Genomic DNA, 23,133 nt, shown 5'->3' on the forward strand with positions numbered 1-23,133 from the left:
ACAACTCCAATGATTCCTCCAGGGAGGCTGTTGGTGATGTATGTGGGAGAGTAATATCTTACTGGATCTTTTCACATCTTTAAACCAGGCTCTAAATCCAGACCATGGCACGCCCCCAGAATATGAGTGTGGGGATCCAAGCCTGGATAGTTTGCGATTTCATAGTTATAGGGAAAACAATCTTTCTTGCGATTGGCCATTTCTTCCCAGGGAGGCCCAGGGCTGCTCCAACAGCTCAGGGGTTGGGTGTATTGGCCACCGTGTTTGGGGTGTGTGACTGGAACAGAGAGGGGTGGTGCAGCCACACTGGTATACACCCACAGAACTCAGCTGGTGCAGGACTGAGAGACGCTGGGGCTGGAGGAGTCAGGATTGAGATGCATTGGCAGAGCTGGGGAGTGAAGGGTGCACAGTGCCCATCCCTCTTTCAAGAGGCCTATACAAATAATCAGCCCGCTTGTCTAAACACTTGCTGTTAGAACATTTTGCATGCGAAGATAATACATCTCCCTATCCCATCAGTGACACTGTGGATCCTCTCGGCTCATTGCTGCCTGGAAAACCATGGAGCAGGGTTATTTAATATCTTCCCCTTTGAGCAGGAGCTATACCAGGTTCAAACAACAACTTCCCAGCTTGCTTTTTCCAAGGGCGGACTGTGCCACTGCCTAGATTTTGACAAAAGGGCAAAGATGCCTGATTGATTTCTTTACAGAGATGCATTGGAGCTGGACACATCTCTACCAGCCAGCTGGGGTGCCACTAGGGTCCACAAGCTCCCGAGAGTCAATGAGTAGGAATTTCACTTTGTCACCATGCTGCTACTTTTGGATCTCAGGGTTTGAGTTCTAGGATGGGCCCATTTCTGAACCCAGAATTAAGACCTCCCTATTGGCCTCAACAAATCCCTCTCTGCAAATAGCTCATCTTTGTGCTTGTCACCTGCTGGCTCCCACAGCTTTCCACTTAGAAACCATGACCCGACACCTCCCAAGCACCAGATATTGAGGTCTGCTAAAAAGCCCAGGGAGGGGTCTGGGTGCCCAGTGATGCTGGAGATGGAGCAGTGCCCCCTGGGTTGAAGTGGGGGGTTGCAGTTTGGTTCAATGGCTCTCAGCATCCCCCTACTCAAATTGTTCCAGTGCCACTGTGGGTGCCCAGTTACCTGTGGTCTTCACTTCCATAGATAGGCTCAAAATACGGAGGGATGTGTTGGGTTTTTTTAGCTGGCCCCCTCCCCTCTCCGCTGCCAGGAGGAAGATTTGGAGCAATCACAGCACTGTGCTGCAAATATTAATTATCTCCTAACTGCTCTCCAGGCAGCCATTAGATCTCAGCTCGCTGACAGCTGTTCTCGCAAACCTACCCAAGGAATCGACGGGCGTAGAAGGGGAAATGGAAGGGGGTGGTGGTGGGGGGTGCAATCAAAGGAATGAGGGTGCAAGGGGGGGGATTTTGGTAACTACGTTCCCTAAGCACCTTTGGAACCCCCCTCCTAGTAACTAGACAATAGAGCTTGTTGGGAAATTATTATTTCTTCCCCACAAAAAAATGTGGGTTTTCATCAAAACTCCAAAATCTGGGGGATGAGGTGGGTAAAAAAAACTGCATTTTTTTTTCCTTTGGATGAAAATCATTTTGGTTTCATGAAAAGCTGCATTTTGTCACAGGGTTCTTTAAGGGTCCCCCCTCCCCAAAAAAAAGTTGTCAAAAGAATTTTAATCGGCTCTACTTGACAATGCTACTTGAATGGTGAATACGGCCACCTCCAGCTCACCTTTTGTGGGCTTGTACAGCTGCTGATCCTTAGGACATGAACTCTTTCTGGAGGACAGTTGTTTTTAGCCTCCATTCTAGCCATTGGCACAATTGCACTAAAGTAAACTCATAGCACACCCTAGAAAGATGATCCCAGGGCTAGGCCTGTCACTGGGGAGGTCTGGATTCAAGACCTCGCGCTGCCACACGCTTTGTGAGACCTTGGAGAAGTCAGACAGTCGCTCTGTGCCTCAGTTTCCCCTTTGTAAAGTGGGAGTAATAGCACTATCCCATCTCCCAGGGGTGTTGGAAGTTTCTCGGGTACTAAGGAATGGAGACTTTGAGCTAGAGAGTAAGATGAAGTACTTAAGATAGAGAGACAAAAGGGCTTACTTCAAGCCCAAAGTAAACTTGACAGACGTGATTTGCATCTTTCATTGCCAATGTTTGAGATTTGGGGCATTTGGCCATTGTCCTAAACTAAGCCAGTGATTCGTGACCTTGTCTCATCCCCTGCATTCTTCCGCTGCTTGAAGCGTTCCCTCCACAGAGAACTCCAGTGGCCTGAAGTAACATAACTAGGGACTTGCTAGCCAGTGGCTGAGCTCAACACTGTGTGCTAAATTTATGTGGCCATCTCTCTTTATATCCATCCATCAAAAGGCAGAGAGGGAGAGGATACCAATAAGTAGCTAGTTAACTAAATAAATGAATTAGGTAGGCCCTATGTGGAGATAAATCTCTCTGAGAGAACATTTAGACGTTCCATATTTGAGCTGGATATCATTTAAATTACCGCTCTACCTCCCCTCAACGTGTAGGCCCTCATTACCGTGTTTTTTATGCTCCGGGCTTAATTGCAATAGCTGCAGCCTTCCCCTCCAAGCTCCTCATGGAAATTAGCCCAGCCCTTCTGCCCACTTATTATCCAACGCTCCCTGCAGCATGTGCTTTTCCACAGCCCCGGGCTTGCCCCACGGCTCAACCTGGCCAAAGGGAGAGAGCTGCCGCCTGCAGGAGGGGGTCAGGACTGCTTTGCAGTGGGTGCGCCCGCATGGAGAGGATGGCAGGTGACACCTTCCCAACCCTGGTGGAATTGGAGGGGAGGGTCTGGCAGGCTCCCTGGAGAACTTGCCTGCTTTTGCGCTCAGGAGTGTGTGGGTGAATGTGTGTGAGAGGTAGAGTGTGTGGTGGGAGCTTATCCCAAAGCCGAGAGGCTGAACCCTTCCAGCAAGAGCTGCACAGCACCAAACCCAATACTTGAGGGGATGACGCCCTCCCAGTGCCCCTACCTGTTCCTTGTGATCTGCAGTCCCCTCTAGCTGCCACCAGGAGGAAAGGCTGGCCTCTGGAAGTAGCAGTGCAGCAACCGGAGAACATCAGGAGAACCTGTTTGGCAGAGCACAGGTTTCCTGAGAAGTTAAACAACCAAGAGCACTGCCCCTCTTCTGTCCCTGTAGAGGTTATTTCCCTAACATCCATTAGGGGAAGCTAATGTTTCATCACCTTCTCTTCTTCTCTGCTTAAATATGCTATTATCTTCACAAGGTGGGAAAGGTCCCATCCCCACAAACAGAACCCACTCACCCTCAGAAAGAGAGAGACAAACTGGAAGGGGTAAAGAGCAAGAACTGTGACTGATGGGCTGAAAGGATTGTCCAAGAAGAAAGAGCAAAATAACTCAGCCAGCAAAATTTGGCACCGTGTGATCCAATCCAATTCCTACTGAAGTCAATGGAGCCTCTTGTGTTGACTTCAACGGCAGCTGGAGTGAACCCAGGACAACCCTGTGGCAATATAGGCATTGGTGGTACAAAGAGGCATGCTTAGGAGTAACCGGGTGCAGTTCAGAAAAGGGAAATTTAGTAGGAAACAAAGAATTTCCCAGCAGCAAGAACTGGGATTCCACCGGTCTAAAAGTGGAAGCCCCATTGTGTAGGGTATTTAAAACTGGATTGTAGAAGCCCAGGAGAGCCTATGAGGAACAGTCCTTCAAAGGCAGCGAGATGGGAATCAGAGGGATCAGTCAGTGGATGTGTTCTTTAACCAGTTGGAAATAGAAGTTGCGTCTAGTTAGTTGTGTCCAGAGAAACACCAATGATGAATTAATATTGAAGCATGAAAGCAAAGCATGAGATCAGCCTCCACCACTCATGTCTGTAGCAGACCTCACACCGAGCATTCAGTGTTGGTCACTGCAGTCAAAGACAATAGGATGCCACAGCTCAATTTAGGTTATTATAGCAAGAGATGGAAATGACCTGGAAGTCATCTAAGTCTATTTCCTCAGCATCAATGCAGGATTGTTCCCTACAGTACATAGCAACAAATTGATGCCTCGCAAGGATCTTCTGCACGGCATCACCACTTGGAACTTCAGTGTAACCATAGTGACAGGATTTCCTGCTCTAAAAAGCTCCTGCCACCCCAACATTAAGGGTAAAGGCAAATCTTCGTTATCTGTTAGCAGCAGAGGACCTATAAAGCTCACAGTAGAGTGCAGTTCTGATTCCATCCAGTAGAGGCCAGTGGCAAACATTCCCACTAGTGAGTATGTCTGAGATGACGGCAATATTTAGTGCTTTACCCAGTATACCCTAGCTTGGTATGTTGTGAGTTGTCCAGTCCAATTTTCGTGAGCTCAGACAGTGGGGTCTTCCACCCCCTTCCTTATGTCCATTCCCACACAAAACCAGGGCTGCCTGAAATGGATACTTTCTTTACACACTTGTTTTATCTCCCTGCTCTTTTCTTCTGCAGGGATCCCAAGTCACTAAACATTTGCAAACTTCAGCAAAAGGGCGACCCCAAACCAAACACAAGCAGAGCTTCCTACAACCAGACAAGGGAGAAAGCAGATGACTTCATGAAGGCCATTCCCCAAGAACCTCATGCTGCTGCTGTAGTTTCCATGGGAAGCACTCAGGTACTATGGTGGTAGGTTTTTGAATAGTGTCCATGATAAACAGATTATTTACATTACACTGATAGCCTGGAAGCCCCAGACGAGGTAAAGGAAGTATCCCGGATGATTGGAAAAAGGCAAATGTAGTGCCCATCTTTTAAAAAGGGAGGAAGGAGAACCCAGGGAACTACAGACCAGTCAGTCTCACCTCAGTCCCTGGAAAAATCATGGAGCAGGTCCTCAAGGAAACCATTTTGAAGCACTTGGAGGAGAGGAAGGTGATCAGGAACAGTCAACATGGATTTATCAAGGGCAAGTCATGCTGACCAACCTGATTACCTTCTATGAAGATAACTGGCCCTGTGGATATGGGGAAAGTGGTTGTATCATTAGCTTCCCCAGTCCAGGTACTGAGTGTGACATGAATGCTGATCCATGCCCCCCACCTAGGCACTTAACGGTGGGAGTTAAGCACCTATGCGCTTTGGAAAATCCCATTAGACACTTATCTGCAGCGTTTGACACCTAAATACCTTTAAAAATATGTCCCAGAGTGATTTGCACAAAGTCACACAGCAAAGGAGTGTCCAAGCCAGGCTTTGAATGCGGTACTTTTGAGTGCCAAGCCACTGCCTTTCTCCCAAGACCATCGAAGGCACTAGAAAACGCCTGGAAGAGCCAAGTGAGCTGGAAAAGGGACAGTCATCAGGCCCTCTGAATTGGAAGCGAAACAGAGAGTGGGTTAGAGGGGAGGCAAGTCCTGTAGCGGGGTGCGAGCAAGAGGGACAGAACTCAAGAGAAGCACGCTGCAGTCCTTTGCAGTGGAAGCTTGTCAATAATTGGAAACCTCTGTTCTCCTGCCCTTTTCTGGGCCTTGTTGTTTAATTGCACTGGCTAGCAGTTCATGAGAAAAGCTGCTCAGGGGCCTTATCTTTGCTTTCACCATTTTTCTTTCTGGGAAATGAAGTTAAAAATCCCTTCACAGCAGCTCCAGCGCATGCAAAAAAAAAAAAAAAAAAAAAAAAAATTAGTCCCCTATCACTATTTAACATGCACTGCTAAAAACTAGATAAACGCAGGCCGTCACTTGGAGATTAGCTTCTCACATGACTAAATGATTTATTTAGAAGATTCCTTCTCTTCCCCCCCCCCCCGGTTTTTCCTTGGCTAAGAACATATTAATCAGAAATTAAAGGCAGAAAGAGAGTGAAGGATGGAAGACTGAATAACAAAGAAGAAATGGAGGGAGAGAGAAGGAACCTGTGGGCATAAAAAATGAGGCTGGAGAAAGGGAAGAGTCAAGCAAGAAAGGTGGGAAGAAAAAAATGAATGCAGAGAAAAATGGAGAGGAGAGGAAGCGGAGAAAAGGAATGAAAGAAGAAGGGAGGGAAAAAGTAGAAAGACAAAAAGACCTGAATTTGCAGAGAGGGGAAACCAGATAAGGGAAGAAAAAAGCAAAGTGAGATGTTGAAAGAAAGCAAAATGGGAGGGAGGGAATAAATAAAGCGTGAAGAGGAGAAGGAATGAAAAAGAGTGAAAATGTGTGTGTGTGAGAGAGAGCGAGAGAGCCTTAATTGTGTGAAAGAGGAATTGGTAGGCTTAGCCTGCTCCCTGGGGGAGTGCTGTCCCTTTAATGATTAGCGTGTTTATCTGGCTGATATTACAGGCCTTCCAAAGGGGTACGGAAGCTGCCTGGCTTCCCCCTCTAAGCCTTCCAACTGGGACAAGGATCGGGAATTTCCACTGCCCCCCACCCCTGCTTTCACACTCCAGGTGTTGATGATAACGGCAAAACCCGCCCGCTCAGTCTGGTTGCATCTTTTCTGCCTCCCTGGTCAGGCGTGAATGACCTGGGGAGGGGAGAGGGGTAATTCTCACCAGGGATTTTCAATACCGGGATAAAGGGAGAAACAACTCGGCTAGGATTAAAGGGGAGAGGTCTCCGCTGGGATAGGTGCTGTGCAGTGTCCCTTTTCTTTTATCTGTCTAGATAACCAGGCCTGGAGGCTGAGGCCTACAACGATAAGGAGATTAGAGGATTGGCTCATTTGTTGTGGGATCCTCCAGTGGGGATATTCTACTCTCTATAGACCAACCAGCAGGTTATCTAAATAGGCTAGACTTGAACTAACCTAGAGTGATTCCTCTCTGGGGCATTACTGGGACAAAGGGGGAAAGAGGCAGGAGCGGGAAAGATGGATAACCATGATTATTTCATTATCTCAGGCTTTAACAAACCCAGCCTAGCTGGCCCTGGCCAGTGGGGAAAATTAGCTGCTCCAAGGGAGACAAATTTCTAACTATCCATTCATTTAGATGCAGGTAAACAACAATGACCTAAATTATCCCCACTTCAGCCTTAGGGTAACGTTGGTGGGCGTTTAGGGAGCGAGTTTCAAAAGTCAATTGGAGCTGGGTGTCTAACACCTATTTTTCCCTGTGTAAATTTCTCTCTTACAGAATTGGATCTAGCTATTTATGTGTCACTCCACACACACACATAGGTCCACACACTGCCCCTGCAGCTCCCATTGATCGGCGACTGCAGCTAATGGGAGCTGCAGGGGCAGTGCCTGCGGACAGGGCAGCACGCATGGATCAGTGATCACTATGAGGCCTAAAATCTTTGCGCTAAGGTCCAATATACCTTTTAAGGGTCAATATCTAAGTCTAGGAACAAATACTAGGATCCTCAGATGAACTAGAATTCCAGCCTTTCTGTGATATGGGCAGCATCCTTTTCTAGCCCAGGCAGGTCTCAACAGTGTGAGTACGTCAGGCAGTGATGCCCTGAGCTGTCTTTATTTCTTTAGATTTAAACACTATTGAACATTGTTATTAGTGTTTTTCAGATCCGCGGAGGTCTGTGTGTGGTAACTAAAGCACCCTGACTTTCCAGGCAGAGGGATGGAAAAACTATATCAACCAAAAGTGGTCTCTAAAATAGGTTCTCCAATAACTTTGCTCCAGAGTGTGGTATCAGCATAATACAAGATGGAGTGTAGTGTAATTGCAGTAGCCATGGGACTTCATTGCGCTAGGCGCTGTACGAAGCCTATTTCTCATAGAGCGCTTTCCATCAATGGAGCTCAAAGCACTTCACAATCGTTTAATGCAGGTAGCCTCACAACGGTGTTATTATCCCCGTTGCACAGATGGGGAACTGAGGCTACGCAACTTGTGCATAGTCACACAGGAAGACCGGGGCAGAGCCTGGAACTAAACCCAGCTCCCTCCATGTCTTAAGCCAGGCTCCTAACCACTGGACCATCCTGCCCCAAGGACTTGACAGTCTCAGTATAAGATCAGAGATAACCCACATGAATACGGACAACCGGAAGAGTGCAAGGAACCAAGGGGATGATACTGGTTAGTAGGATAGGCAGTAGTCTTGGTACACTACCTACCTAACCATTGTTTCCTCTGTGAGTAATCCAGCCATTCCAAGTTCATGCCAATTAACTCTTTATACCACCACATACCATTATGTGTCTGCCCACTGTTATAGCCACATAGGCCATATTTTCAAAGGAGCTGAGCAGCCCCCATCAGCTGTCTCATCCTGTGCAGCTGCCGGGCGTTTGAGAGGTTGCAGATACTAATGCATAGATAAATACTCTACTTTTGATATTCAACTCTCGGAACATGGAGTACTGAGCAAATCTGAACACCTCAGCTATTTCTTTGGGGTCCTCAATGGAGCTGGGCGTTTTTGAAAATCCAACCACTTATTTAGGTGGCTAAATGGGAGCTGATCTTCTTAGGAAGATGGGACATAGGACAGGAAGAGACCTCTTGGGTCATTGAGTTCAGTCCCCTGCTATCAGAGGCAGCCCATGATATCACCTCATTCATAAACCTACCAAGCTCTGTCTTAAAACTAGCTGGGTTGTTTGCCCCCCACTCTCCTATTAGGGGGGCTATTCTAGAACCTCCCTCCCCTTCTTCTCATTTCCAGCCTCAGTTTATTCATTCTGGCTGAAAATCAGCCCCATTTTTTTGCACCTAAGAAAAGATGTGGTATTAAAAGCACCATCCAGACCATTTTTGGAAGTAGTGTCGTCCTCTGTTCCATTATTTTAGGCATGGATTTTTCAAAGGAACCTAATGGAGTTAGAGACTTGACTCCCATTGACATTTAGTGTTCCGGGCACCTAATTCCCTTGGGTCTTGTGGTGATTCCAGCCTTAGAGGTCACACCATTATTCTGAAGGTCAAACCCCCGACCTTCCCAACCTTTCATAGTCACTCAAAGCAATTTGGTGCCACCAAGACAACTTCGTTTTGAAATTCACATTTTCTAGATGTTTTGGGGGGAAGTTTTTCTTCAAATGCATTCCTGCTATCAGCTTGATGTCAATGGGACTTGGGGTCAGTGTGGTCGTAAGTTTCAGTAGGAGGTATGGCCAGCATTCCAACCCCCCCGCAGCCAGGAGTGTGACATGACTGGTGCTCTCAGCTCAGGCGAGTGCCAGGATTGGAACACCAGCATGCGCTGAAGAGTAGGAACAATTTGCATCTGTGGAGCTGTGGGTGAGAAATTTAAACAGCACCTGCCTGCACTGTACCTGCCTCTGTCCAGTGATATGGGGGATATCGAGTAGAAGTGTGGTGGTGTTGTGGTCACTGAAGGTGGCATTAGTGAAACCACTGCTGGAATACGGTGTCCAGTTTTGGTGTCTGCACACCTAAAAGGATGCTGACAAATAGGAAAGGATTCAGACAAGTCATTCAAGTTTGATTCCAGGTCTCAGTGAGAGACCAAAGTTTATTTCATTTATCCAAGGGAGTAAGTGGTGATTAGATCATGGTCTATAATTGCCTACACAGGAAGCAGATTTCTGACAGTACAGGGCTCTTTAATCTAGGAGACAAAGGCAGAAGATGACCCAGTGGTTGGATGCTGAAGCTAGACAAAACCAGGTGTAAACTTTTCACAATGAGAGTAACTAACCTTTGGAACAACTTCCCTAGGGCCCTCCAAGTCTTCAAATCCTGCTGAAATGTCTCTCTAAAAAAGATGTTCTAGCTCAAAGAGAAGTTCTGCGCTTGATGCAGGAATCACTGTGTGACATTCCTGCACCTGTGTTATGCAGTAGGTCAGAACAGATGACCATCACCGTCCCTTCTGGCCATACAAGCTATGAATTTCGTTCCCTTTCCTTTCAGAAGCTCTAAAATTCACCCACCAGATCCAGACCAAGGCCATGTTCGTGGCTGGCGCAGAGGCAAAGTCTGTCTGTGTTCATGGGCAGAGGGCACTTCAGGGACAATTTCCAAGCCACATACATGGGCCCTGAGCTAAATTCTCAGTTGCAGCCATGCAGCCCCGCTGAATGTTGATAATGAATGTTGCAGCAATGAAGGTAGGACAGTATCATTGAGAGCCTTATGAGTCCACATACACAGGAAGACACATAGAGACCTGCCCCAGGACACCCTTCTGACACATGCATGTGCACAGAGCGCCAAATTCTGCTCTGAGCGACACCAGCCGATGAGTTAGACTCACCACCCCTGGTGCAGATTAATCACCCCTTGCTCCAGTGAAATCACGATGTCCCCCAGCAAGGAGACAAATCTGGGAAGGGCAGGCAGCGGTGCCATCCCCCCACTCTTCTGAGGGGGAGTCATGGCAGGAAAGGCAGCTTCCGTTGCTGCGGGAGGTTCCATTGGATCCCTGCTGGCAAAGGTTGCTGGTGGGATGCAGAGAGTTAGCATCTCTGCCAGCCACCCTGGATCTATGTGACATCCTCTAGCCTCAGAGCAAGATCCAGCAATTGGATTATTGGGCAAAGACTCAGGAGCTCTGGGTTCTATTCCCAGCTCTGCTACTGACCTTATGGGTGACCTTGGGCAAGTGACTTCTCCTCTCTGTGCCTCAGTTTCCTCTCCCAGTTTTTAGATTGCAATCTCTTTAGGGTGGGGGCTGTTTCTTACCATGTGATTGTCCAGCACCCAGCACACTGGGGGCTCAACCTTACTTGTGGTCTCACATACGCCCCTAATAATAATAACTTGCTTTGTACCACCCACATTTTGAGCCACGCTGGCCCTGGCAGGTAGCCCCCTGCACATAGATCCAGGCAGGCACAGATACACAACCTGATGCATGTTCCCCGATGCAGAGAGAGAGAGAGGCACAGATATACACAACGCAAACACACACACATACAGAGATACAGGCACCGATACACACCCTGGGACGTCATTCCCAGCCCTGCTGCCTGATAGCCTCTGTGTTTGTGCTTATCTGCCCTATGACACCAGAAGCCAGAAAATGATTGTTTTTTGTTCCTGTACAGCTGGCTTTATATTTTTCTTGAGCTTCTTTTCTTTTCTCTATAACCACACAACATCAGAGCACAGAGCCACTGCCAGAGACTGACAGCCTGAATCCAACCCCCTCTCCCTTTTTCTCTTTCCTTTCTTTCTCTCCCTCTCTGGTCACCCTTTTTACTTATTCTTTTCCCACACACTTCTTTCTCCTTCCTCTTTATTTTATCTCGATTTGCCACAAATCTGTTCCCCTACAAAGCAGCTGCCATCTTTGTTCTTTGCCATTATCAGCCTCAGCACACGGGCCCCGGCTGGGCTGCCTGGCAGACAATTGCTGACTAATAGACTGTCTGAGAGCTATTGTCGACTGTGTCCAAGGCAGATCTATCACTGTGTCCTATCACCCATGCTGCACTGACACCCAGGTGGGGAGGGGCGGCGGGAGGGGGGAGAGAAGGAGGAAAAAACATACACATCCCTATTGCAAATCTCCACTCTGAAACACGCAGGGATAGGTATCTTCAAGATATCCATCTGGCTTCCCTTTGTCCATCTGCCAGAATAGTTCGGGGAGGAATAGAGTGGCTAAAGCAGAGAGATGGATCATGGAAGGAGGGAACTAAATAGCGCACTGGTATTTCAGATGTATTCGCAAGTCAGTGCAGCCAGGTCTGGGGTTTCCAGCTAAAACAGGCGAAAGGTCCAGGAGCGAGGTTTGGAGAAGCAGGCAAGAGTACAGCTTCTGGCTGGCCCAGGGTTGATGCTTGCGGTTCTAATGCCTGTCCATGCTGTATCTATTCTGCTGCTAAAGACAGAACTTCAGCTGTTAAATCTGGCATCTTCCTACAGCGCTGAATTCACGTAACAAAAAGAAATCACTCTGGACCCCTCCTAGGCTCTCTTATAGGCCTGAAAATGGGTACTGCTCCGAGGCAGGAGCTGCTGAGGTGCAAAAAGAAAATGAAATAAACTCAAAATATGCTTTTCGGACCTCTGAAAATGATTCAGATGCTGGACAGAGTTTGGGTTCTGTTCTTCGAGACGGTTCACTCTTATCTATCATTGCTCCAGCCCTGCCTGGGTGGTAAATGGTAAGCCCTTGGGGGAAAATGTGTCCTCCCTCATCTTCTTTCAGCAAAATTACTCCATATTCATTAATAAACAGAATTTGGTGCTTGACCCACTTATAGGGGCATGAGAACATAGTCTACCTTCCCCTGACACTATGTCTTTAGCTGGCTAAATCATCCAAGGTTGGACTTTTTTGGCTATGCTTTTTGGTCTTGAATATTTATCTATCTATCTGAACTCTTCCCGTAGTTCAACTGGAAATAAGGGGTAAATTTTTAACAGTGAGAGTAATTAACCATTGGAACAATTTCCCAAGGGTTGTGATGGATTCTCCATCACTGACCATTTTTCAATCTAAACTGGTCGTTTTTCTAAAAGCTCTGTGATACAGGAGGTCAGACAGGATGAGTTCAGTGGTCCCTTCTGGCCTTGAAATCTATGAATTTAAACTCTTTCCTGAAGAAACAATGTCTTCTATTGTCTAGCTCTGGGTTTCATACATCTACTCTGCCAATTCCCCTTAACTCTGACCAGAAGGCTGAATAGAGACAGCCCAATCTGTGGCACGAAAGGAGAATTTGTTTTATTCGAGTCTTCCCTTCAACTCAAACAAGCCATGACCACTCCTTCCTCAAAGAAATATGTTTGTCTGTTAAATGTCCTTGTTGAATATGGGATTGATTCCCATGAGATCTTTCACTGCAGAGATCTGGGGTGGAAGCTAATGGAGGATATGACTACAATTTTTGAGTCTTGGTGTCTTGACACTGTGTCCCTCACAATGGGAACAGCAATCAAACAAGTTGTCTGCTCCTGCTCTGGACAGTCTAAGAATTTGAACAGCAGGGGGGGCTGCAGGTCAGGATGACTAAAGGGCATTGGTAGAGCTGGGCGAGGTCAGAAATAGCACAGGGATCAGGACTGAAGTGTACTGTAGAATAGCTATATGAAGCGCAAGTCAAATGCATCCAAAAATCTATGTGAGCACCTGGGACTACACTAGGCCCGAGTCGGATTGAGGAGCACTGCCCAGGGCTGTATCAGCCACGGACGCTGCAGGTCAGGATGGAGATGCACTGGCAGATCTGTCCGTGCTATCCCTGGTTTAGACAATTGCTATTAGTCTCTTACTTCCTTGACTGCGAACTGGCATCCACCAATATTAACGTACGGTCCCATGTGGTAGCCGGAAAGGTAGATTTAAGACTTTTATTTCTCGTTCATTTTTTAAAAACTAAGAGAATTTCAGAAAGAAGCCCTGAAAGATTAGGGCAACTGCCTCATAATTAGCAATGGGCATGGACTTTATTTTAACCAAGTGTATGTATTTACTGATCTATGCGTGTGCACACAAGGTGAGATGAGCTGAATGGTTAATTTCCCAGTGGGTTTTGCTCCCACTTGCTGTAAAGTTGTGAACAAAATGACCAGCCATGCATTGAACTGGCTTACACGGCTCTCCATATGGAAATGAAGATAATCCAGGTCTGAGCTTTGTATTCTCTGGTAGAGCGGGGAGCAAAGAGGGAGTTGGAAAGGGGGAGGGGGCGGATAGGGAGGTTTAGAGTTGGTGTCAATCCGTGCCCTATCACAGAAACAGTTTGCTGCTCAGACTGGGGGAATTTATTGGGGTGTCCATATTCCTCTCCCCCTACTTCCCTACACCTCTTCTTCACCAGCAGTTTTTTTAAGTCTCACCCTCTCTAACTCTGGTGTGTGCTGGGTGATGAAGACTTTTAAGGGAAGCATCACCACAAAGGAACGAGGATTATGGGTAAGGTCAGAGTGCAGGAGGGATTAGAGATATGATGTATTAAGAGGGCGCAATAGGCAGAAATACTTTCTGTTCCTAGGAAGCCCGTGTTAATTGAGGGGGATGGGAGAAATTGTGTCTTGTCTGAGTCTCCTCCCTGTCTCTCTCTCCCTGGGTCTCGCCCTAACCTCCTTCACGCTCCCCGAAGCTGCTTACCATGTGTTGTGTGCGCACTTAGCTAATGTAGGTGGGGAAGCAGAGAGGTTGGAACAGCTTAGATGCCATTTAGGTTTGCCTAGGTGCCTTTCTCAGCTTGGATTTAGCCAACTTACCCCTGTTTCAAATGCCATTGTATTTTGGATGGGAGCTTGCCAGGTTCCGCAGACATTTGACAGAGAAGAAACAAGGCCTAGGGTCTGCTAGTGGCAGGTGCAACTTTTCACTGTCCTCCTTGCACACATTTCTAGGAGCACCTACCTGGCAGTGTTGCAGTTCAGGCATTGGACTGCGGCTCAGCAGACATGGGGTCAATGCCCAGCTCCGCCACTGACTTGTCAGATGTCCTTAGGCAAGTCACTTAAGGAATGTCAATGCTGCAGCTGGATGTATAATTCCCAGCTCGGGTAGACGTACACATGCTAGCTCCAATTTAGCCGGTGTGCTAAAAAAGCAGCGTGGCCACAATGGGAGGGGTAGCACTCAGACTAGCCACCTCCGTATAGTCCTTTCTGAGATCCTAGCTACATGCTCGGGCAGCCAGCCCAAGCTGCTGTGGCCTTAGTGCTCATGTTAGCTCGATTTGTGCTAGCGCATGTATGTTTAAGCAAGCTGGGAACTACACAGCCAGCGGCACTGCAGACATACTGTTCCTCTTCTTGTGCCTCAGTTTCCCTTCTCTGCACTGACATTCCCTGTGTCTCTCCGTCCTGTAAACTCTGTGGGGCAAGAACTGTCTCTCACTACAGGCTTCTCATTTGCTGAGGAAAACAGAGCCCTGAGCTCAGCTGAGCCTCTAGGCGCTACAGTGATATGAATAATAACAAAACTCAAGTGCGTAAAGAAAACTGAGGCCCAGCTGAGAGGAGGTGTAAATCGCACATGATGGTAACTTAGCCTGAGTGATTGCAAGGTGTAATAGGTGGAAAGGTAAAACTGAAGCAGGAAAAAGTGAGTCCTTCTACCCCCTACTTATTCGCTCACTTCCTATTTGTTTGTTTTCTTGCTGCAGTCCTGGCATCCCACCCCTTTTCTGTATAAATTACACCCCTCTGCAGCAATGTACTGATGTGTTACTTGCCCCATCCCTTCCCAATTTTGCTCTGTGATTTTCAAATCCGTCGTGGTGAGCTAGTGGGGAGTGCGCTAGGCTGCGACTCAGGAGACTGGTGTTTTGTTCTGAGCTCTGCTTCTGGCTTGCTGGGTGACCTCAGGAAAGTCACTCTGCTGCTCTGTGCCTCAGTTTCCCCATCTGTGAATTAAAGTTATTGATACTGACCCCTTTCTGTAAAACTCTTTCAAATCTGCTGATAAGCACTAGGTATTATTGTGCTATTCGAGACATTTACTTGGAATGGTGTCAGACAGCAATGCCGTTCTCCAGCAGAGCTGTGGCCACCTTTGTACCCTTGGGTCTGAAATATCCTGAATCTCTAATACTCCCTTCTCCCCAATTTCCCCCCTCCTCAGTGCTACACTGTGTGTGATCCTTCTGCACTGCTTTCTTGTTTCAAAGTGATTATTTCCAGAGATCCTTTTGCTACAGTGTAGAATGCATGAGATCCTTTTGCCATAACGTATAATACATTTTATTATACTGGTGACATGTATAATGCTAGGGATCCTTTAACTGCCACAGCATTTTCTTCATATGTGATGATTTAGCCGCAGATCTACATTTCAAATGATGTTTAGAGTGGGGGGGTGGGGGGTGGTATTGAACAATTTATTCAGCAAATTTAGTTCTTTCTCCTTTTTGCAAACTGGCCTCCATTTGTACTTTGGCGAAATGAGATGCACGTTTTTCCCCATTCCTGGTAGAGCCAAGAAAAGAACCTTGAATAGCCAGGAGCAGAAAGCAGTTTTGGAAGAGTGTGGCTGGTCCTCTGAGCAGGAACATTTTCAGCCTGAGTGGAAGAAGGTGACCAAGGTTGCCTCTCCTAATCTCAAGCATACAAGGTGAGATGAGGGCAGGTATGGGCTCCTTTGAGAAGATATAATCTTAAACCTTATCGCTAGTTCTAAAATGCCATAGTGAGAAGTGCCTTGGAAACCCCCAAGATGCTTAGCTACACCAGCCTGGGTTGTCTTCTGCTCAGCAGTGTCTAGGTAGTGCCTGGCCACGCGATACTCCACAGCCACACAGCACAAATCCTTAGCACCCTAATCCCACCCACACAGGTGGGCTCAGGCCTATGACGTCAGTGATGTAAGAACTATTCCAGCAAGAGGACCTGCATGCTCATTTTCCATAGACTGGATTTGAACTGGTAACCTAGAAGCAAAACTGCCACATCTTCTCAGTCATCCAGGAAATTACCATGCCTGTGCTGAGCATGTGCGTAAAGTTAAGCAGGTGCTAAAGTGCTTTCCCTAATCAGACCCCAGCCCCGACATTATGTCCGTCTAACTCAGAAGTAGATTAGTTGAATTGATGACACACACACAGAGTTTTACTTGTTCCGAATAAAAAAGGATTATGCTTGCCAGAGTATTACTAATTAGACAGACTTTCTTATTGGGTGCTTGTAATAAGCCCCTTGAAGTGCTGTTAACATAGTTCTAATTTTAGGAAAAACTAAGTAAATAATTACATGATTCAAAATTATCTACAAAATTAAATCATTCTTCACTAGACTCTTTTTTAGGCTTTGAGTTGTTGGGTCTTTCCTGGCAAAACACATTGCAGTAATTGTGTCATTTGTAACAAATGTGTCATCCACATAGTCTGTTTTATTTTAGTTCTTTTTTTTTTTTTGCTAAGACAAAATATACAGCAGAATCTTGGTCTTAATGACAGAGAGCCCCACTGTGAGCTAATAAATGGTCTGAACTAGTGAGTGAGTGAGTGATTGAGCTCAATTAAAAAAAGAGAGCGAGAGAAAGAGAGAGGACTGTATGATTTCTAAGGCATTAAGCTGGGATTCAGGAACTATGTGTTCTGTTCCTAGCTGTACTACAAACTTCCTGGGTAGCCTTGGGTCAAGTCCAATGGGAGTTAGGGGCTTAAAGGATCAGGGTCTTAGTCCTTTTGTGTCTTGTTTTCCCATCTGTAAAATGGGTCTAACAGTATTTCCTTTCTCCCACCCTCTGTTTTGTGTAATTAGACCGTAAGCAGAGTAGGTACTTTCTCTGACTGTGGGCATTGCCTGAGGCAATGTGGTCCTGATCTGGGCTGGTCAAAAACAAACAAACAAACAAACAAAAAAAAGAGGAAAAAACAGATTTCCCTTTTTCTCAAAATTTTGGCTGTTTGAAATTCAAATCAAGCATCAAAACGTGTTCATTTATTTTGCCAGCCATAGTTTAATTTTAATCTTTATGCCCATACTTATCTGTATATTTGTCAATGAAATATTGTGTGTTTTATAAAAATAAGAGTTGGTGGAATCATATTCACCTAATTAAAAAGTTTGCTGGATTTTGGTGTGCTTTAAAAAAAAAAAAGGCTTCTTGAATCATTTGCAAACTTGTTCCATTCTCTGAGCATCTATTGGGTATTTAAAAATAGTCTGTGGTGTTTGTGGAATAACAATTGGCTGGAATAACTATGTCCACTCTACGGGACATACTGTAACTATACCAGTGTAGTGTAAAGCTGTGCAACTTTTGTGTGTAGACAAGGCCTTAATGTAAAAGAGAACCAGGCCCATTCGTGAGTCAGCTGTGGCCTGATCCAGCCAGTGACATAAGGGAAAAGCAATCTTCTCTTGGAATTGTGAGCTTCTCACAGCAAGAACTATTGCTTGATTGCTCTGTGAAGTGTCGTGCACTGCCAAAAGATTATACCAATAGCTAAGCTTGGAAGGGTGAGATTTTTATCAGGAAATGTCTACACATGCAAAGCGACCACAAAATATCTCCAGCAATCATAATCCAAATGTGCAGACAGGCAAAATAAGACAAATGTTGCTGGAGAACGCATTAGAGTTTGATTTAAGGCTATTTACTTTGTGTATTTTGACGTGGGATGGTGACATTTTGTGGTTTTCACAGTTATAGAGCTTTAACGTTTGGAATCTCTGCATCTACTGTCATTAGTTAAGTATCACCTAGCCTCCCCCATAATTTAGACACGACAAATCCTGCATCTTGACAGGGGGTTAGACTAGATGACCCTTGCTGTCCCTTCTAATCCTATGGTTCCAGGAGTCTCGCAACTGTGAAAATGTAAATGGATAAAAATGAAAATAAGTGCTTAAAACCCATCATTTTGCACAGCTGTGAAAATTTTAAAAGATAACATTTGGGGGAAAAGCTGCTTAAAATAAGCATTGCTATTGTCTGTCAAAATTATTTTAAAACACTGAATTCTGCCAAACCTCCAAATATCAAATATTAATAGCGGATAGGAGGGCAGGGCACTAGACAATATACTGTAAGGAACGATACTGCTCTGTCAGATAACATAGCAGGTCTTTCCTATCTCGGAATTTCTGTGGGATGAATCCTGAATGCCTTCCTCAGTTTCACCCTTACTCATTCTATTCTAGTCTATTCAAGTTCTTATATTGTGCTTATCACCCACCTGAGCGCCTTCCAGTCGTGCATCAGATGACATCACTATACATCTGTCACATGTGCTTGGTTCTCTCGTTGTAGTTAAGCTTTCAGGATTTGGGGCCTGTGGTTTTATCTGCAGAGCATGGGTTTCTAAAAGACTTGGTAGAATATGTAATATTGAGTTAAAAAGATCTCCCTCCCTCCCCTTGTTTCAGTCTAGCTGGGTTCTGGGATGGATAAGACTTCACCAGCAGAGTCCGTGGTGGGGTGGGATCTTGGCACTGTAGAAGAGGCAGGAGGACTAGGGGCTCTCAATAGGGCAGGGGCTGAGGGCTGCAGAAGGGGTGGAGTTAAACAGGAGCTGGACTGGCCCTCTCATGCCATTCTGCAGCTCTTTCTGTTGGGAGGGGTCCCCTTTAGCCAGTCTGGCTGAACTCAGACATATACTTTGGAAAAGTCCAAACTTCTGCAACCCAGGAAGGCTTGGTCCATCTCTGAATGGGGCAGATAGGGAAAGTTAGAAAGCTCCCCTGATCAACAGACTGAAGGAATGGAAGGAGAGCACAGGGCAGTGCTACTCCTCTGTGGCAGCTTCGCGTGGCCTGACAAATTGCCTGAGAAGAGAGGCATCAAAGATATTTGAAGGAGTCATTTGTAATTGTTCCCGCTGACACAAAGCTGCCAGGGCTGCTGCAGACATGAGTGGAGGCGGGAGCAATTGCTCCAGGACTGGGCACTGGCCTGCGGTGTCTGCCAGGGAGGATGAATGAGGAGAATGCAGGACAGATACAAAGCTTTGCTGGAGACACATGGCACAGTCTGAGGAAAACCAGTCGACCCGGTCTGGCACCTTCATGCAATTGGGGGCTATTTTCCAGCATTCTCCTACCAGCTGAACCCTCTGGAGGTGCAAACCACCTCTCCCTCCCATTGGAGTCCATGGGCTACCTACTGAAATGCCTCCTCTTCTTTTGCACAGTTGAGGAAAAGCTCCCACTGAGCTGGACAGAATAAAAAAGGAATAGAAGTGTTTGACTGTGTATGCAAGAGAGGGAGAGACAGAGCTGCCATCTGGGATTGAACTAGGGATCTCCAGTGCTAAAGGCACATGTCTGTACAGCTTGAGCTAAAGAATGACCCAGGCTTTGTAGCTAAGGGCTGTGACTGAGCAGCAGGTGACGTGTTTCACCCACAGACCGGTGAGGTACATGTGCACAGCACCCCCCTTTGGTTAGAAAACAGAGTGCAACACCAGCGTCCCTGAGCAAAGCAAATCGAAGGGAAAACCCCAGCCTAAGGAGGAGTGGTGAACAGTGTAGCAGACCGATTTGCGGGATTGGCATTTTGCTAGTTTGAGCAACATTTTCAAAGTGGCCGTTGATTTCAGGTGGTCTCAATTTTTCGGCACCCACCTTGAGCCACCTTGTCCCTGTTTTCCAGAGATGCTGAACACTTGGCATGCCGTTGACTGCAAGTGGAGTTCTGGGAGCTCAGCACCTCTGAAAATCAAGCCTTTTTTGTTAGTTCAATACTATAGACTTAAACGAGGTCGTTTCTTCAGTGCAGCATGAGATGAAGGCAAGTGTGAAGTGATGCTGTTAAAGCATTATATGCTGTTTGTTCACAATACTTTAGTGCAAAGTCAGTGGCTTTGATCTAGCGGAATGAGTTACGGGGCTACCCCAGTGGTGTTTCTGTATGTACAGCAAGTGCTAAGACATAGCCTTGATTACTATTCTCCCTGCTGGTTGTTAATAATAATACCTAGTTTCTAGCTAGTGCTTTTCACCACTAAATCTATAAAGGGAAACTGAGGCAAAGGGTGACAAAGTGACTTGCCCATGGTCATCCAGCAGCCAAACTCCTGATTCCCAGTCCAGGGCTCTGTCCATTAGGCCATGCTGCTTCCATGCCCCTCAGACTATTAAAATCCAGGGGGTTGGCCACATCTATCTAAGGGATTTATACTGGCATCCATCACTTTAGTATCTGAGTGCCTCCTGTCGTCAAATGTACCTAATGTTATACAAAACATAGTCCATGGCATGATTTCTGACCTGAAGAATTTAATATATGAAAGAGACGTGTATGAAAATGCTGCACGGGCACACAGATCTCATCAGAAAACATATACACATGTGCAATCATTCAAGCACACAGAAACAGATATGAGTATATAGAAATGAACACAGATACAAACATGTCCAGGGCTTGATTCTGCATGGTGCTGGGCCTTGATACTCATGTACACCAGTGCAAAGTGGTAAAACATCAGAATGGCAGGATTTCACACCCACTTTGCTTTCCTTTTGTACAGGTCCAACCACGGTGCAAGGCAATGGAGAATCAGGAATACAAAGTGCACTGGACGGCGCATATCAAAACATTCCTATACGGACAAATACATGCACAAGTGTATAGATGCATCAGCTCACAGATTCGCATGAAACTAAGTATTCACACCCGCACCATCCACCTTCAGAAAACTTTGCATGTTCAACAGCTGGAGGAAGATTTGGCAGCTGTCAATCAATGCACCTCCTCAAAGCTGGGTTCTTGTAAGCTCAGGAGTATGCGTTGGGGGGCTAGGTGGGGGGGATGCTGTGTGTTCCCACTCGGGGGGTGTTTTTTATTTCAGTAATGCTTTTATCTTGTTCTCACACCCTGAGCATTATGAGCATTTATCAAAGTAATTGACGCGGATGAAATTAGTGCTTCCTGCTATGTTGGACAGATAAACTTTGCTGAATATTGATTTTGCACAAAGAAAATGACATGTGCTTGGTCCTCACCCTTTATCTGGATGGACCAGGGAGATGCTGTAGGTGTGGGGGAAGGGGAGGCAAGCCTTCCCTGGAGAAGCATCCATAAGAATTACTTTTATCTCTTCTTCCACAAGAAGACAACAGAAGATAAGGACGAGGCTGAGGGTGGATAAGAAAGCGCCTGGCAAAGACCTCCATTGCTAGTAGGATGCATTGTTGGGATGGGGCGAGGGGGCTGTTCCTGTTACTGATCTGACAATTGCAGTGTTTGGGAAGATAACCGGTTTTTCAGGGCCCCACAATGGGACATGCCTCCCTACGGAAGAGCTGAAGGAAGCATGTGTTTCTGTGAATAGCTTCTCGCCCCACACTCACCCCATTTCTACATTAGCAACATATTCTATTGCAGGGCATGGGAGGGTTTGGATTGTATCAGGTATTCTGTTGCGGAGACATGTTGTTTTCACCCTGTGGCCTTTAGCTTCGTAGGGAAAAGGCACCCTAGGAGAAGATGCTGCTAACGTGTGGTAACTAACACAAACTTACACACAATTTTCCCCTTTGTGTCCAGTCCGTGATGCTGAGCGGCTGGAACTAGCTGCAACGGTGCAGCTGCTGTGCCTGCAGTTCCCATCCATCTTGGCACTGGGGCAGGCGTGTGCAGTGCTGGGACTGGTTCTAAGGTGACACATGCTCAGCAGTGCTAGCAAGATGTTCACACTGAGCAGGTGCATTTCTGCATGTGGAGGTGAGGTATTTTGTAGGTGGCGCATGCTCTCCGTGTTGCAAGCACCAGAGATGGTATCCCCTCTTCCCCCAGTGGAATAATCCTTAGGTTCTTTCAGTGAACGAAATCTCCTTTCTGCTATTATTGATTTCAATGTATTAAAAATGTTCAGTATGCAAGTTAATAAGACTATGCAGTCAGGCCCATGCTGGTGTGCTTTGCTGGATTGGAGCCAGAGTACTCAGTGCTCGTAGGGTCGAGCCGTTAGCCAGCGTTTTATTGTTTCAGTTTCATTGGAATAATCATTTGCTTTCCTTTTCGCAAAGGAGTGCCCTGATTGCTCCCTAAGGGCCCTGACACAGCAAAGCACTTCAGCACATGCTGAGCTATAAGCACAGGAGTAATCCCATTCCTTTTCAGAAAAGGGTTTCACCTTAAATACTGAATTCAGCGGGATGTAAGCATGTGCTTAAATGCTTTGCCAAATCAGGCCCCAAGTGATCAATATCGTCTCAGCTGAAGGACTACTTCTGCCTGTTGTTTAGGCCTTTGCCATGCCACTAATTCCTAGGAAGATGTGTCTCCTGCCTTGGTTAAATCATAATATTTTTAAAGCAGATGCGTTGGTGATAAGTGTGTTTAACCTCTCAGATGCCTTCCAATGCCCAGGAATGTCATCTGCCATCAGTTCCCTACAGAGCTTATTGATCACAGATAGATTTGGAATGTATTGTGCCAAATCATTTATCATCCACAATAATCTCTTTCTCTTTCCACTTTGCATTGTGTGGGCATTTCAACGATTGCTTTTATTTTATCTGAATCAGCTTACTCAACTTGTATCCAGGACAGAAAACTTCTGTTCTGTTTTGCTTTGGAAAGCACTGGGTTAGGTGTCTTTTTCTTTCATCTTCAACAGACTTTACCTAGATCTTTCCTTGTGTTCTTTTAGGTAAACCCCCTAAATGTTCTAATTAGCATCACCATCACCCTCCATTATAATTTTAGTACCTTGTAATGACTCCAAAAGCTGTCCAATTACTCTTTGAAAACCTTGGGAGCAGAACTAATACCAAATGGCATTTGCTTAACTTATAACGTCCAAATAACATTGTAAAAGCCACTAGCGTGGAGTTCGAGTGCTCCAGCTCTACCT

The 23,133-nt window shown here is 46.2% G+C and overlaps 1 protein-coding gene and 1 long non-coding RNA gene across 2 annotated transcripts in view; both read left to right on the plus strand.

The window, feature by feature from the left end:
- Positions 1-23,133, plus strand: part of RBM19 (RNA binding motif protein 19) — a 478,789-nt gene that overhangs the window by 196,373 nt on the left and 259,283 nt on the right. The gene's annotated exons all lie outside the window — the stretch shown is intronic.
- Positions 5,815-22,080, plus strand: LOC142045824 (uncharacterized). Its single transcript, XR_012654699.1, has 4 exons — positions 5,815-5,974; positions 15,804-15,903; positions 20,803-21,043; positions 21,822-22,080. It is a non-coding gene; the product is annotated as an uncharacterized LOC142045824 (long non-coding RNA).

The sequence above is a fragment of the Chelonoidis abingdonii genome, chromosome 22 (genome assembly GCF_003597395.2).
Source record: "Chelonoidis abingdonii isolate Lonesome George chromosome 22, CheloAbing_2.0, whole genome shotgun sequence".
In the NCBI taxonomy this organism is placed as follows: domain Eukaryota; kingdom Metazoa; phylum Chordata; order Testudines; family Testudinidae; genus Chelonoidis; species Chelonoidis abingdonii.